Genomic DNA, 731 nt, shown 5'->3' on the forward strand with positions numbered 1-731 from the left:
TTACTAAATCTCTCTGATTTTTCTCTTTTTTTATTTTCATGTGCAGATGTATTCTTTTTCTTCAAGGGTTATCCAATAATTTATTCCTTTTTTCCCTGCTTTAAACAGTTTTGTTTTTGTTTTGTCTTGAACTCTACTTGACTTCCTTGCCATTTGGAAGCTCTGTATCTATACTAGTCCCTCTTTTTGCTTTGTAGTTGATTTCATTATACATTGATATCTTTGGTTCCCTACTTTCAGTCTTGTAGGTTTGTTTGGTTTTTGTTGTTGTTGTTGTTTTTGTAGGTTTGTTTTACTTTAAATACTTTTATATCTGGCTTGAGTTCCGGGTGGTGTTGTCATGAATGGTAATCTCAGCTTGTTGTCTGCTGTTGTTACTTCTCAGTCCTAAAAACCCAGGTAGCATTTTTTGTGAAGTTAGTCTGGTCATTACAAATTCCTTTAATTTCTGTTTATCATGAGATGTCCTCATTTAACTGTTGCATTTGAGGGACAGCTTTGCTGGATATGTGATTATTGGTTGACAATCTTTTTCTTTCACTTCAATCTTTTTCATTCCATTGACTTCTTGCCTGCATGGTTTCTGCTGAGAAATCAGAGCTTTGTCTAATTGGTTCTCCTTTGTAGGTAACTTTTCCTTTTTCCTAAGCTGCTCTCAAGATTCTTTCCACTCTCTACACAGACCGAGTCATTTGCATTCCATCAATTCCCAGTGCCTTGTTCTTTGCCAA

The sequence above is a fragment of the Chrysochloris asiatica genome, unplaced genomic scaffold (assembly GCF_000296735.1).
Source record: "Chrysochloris asiatica unplaced genomic scaffold, ChrAsi1.0 scaffold00378, whole genome shotgun sequence".
NCBI lineage: Eukaryota > Metazoa > Chordata > Mammalia > Afrosoricida > Chrysochloridae > Chrysochloris > Chrysochloris asiatica.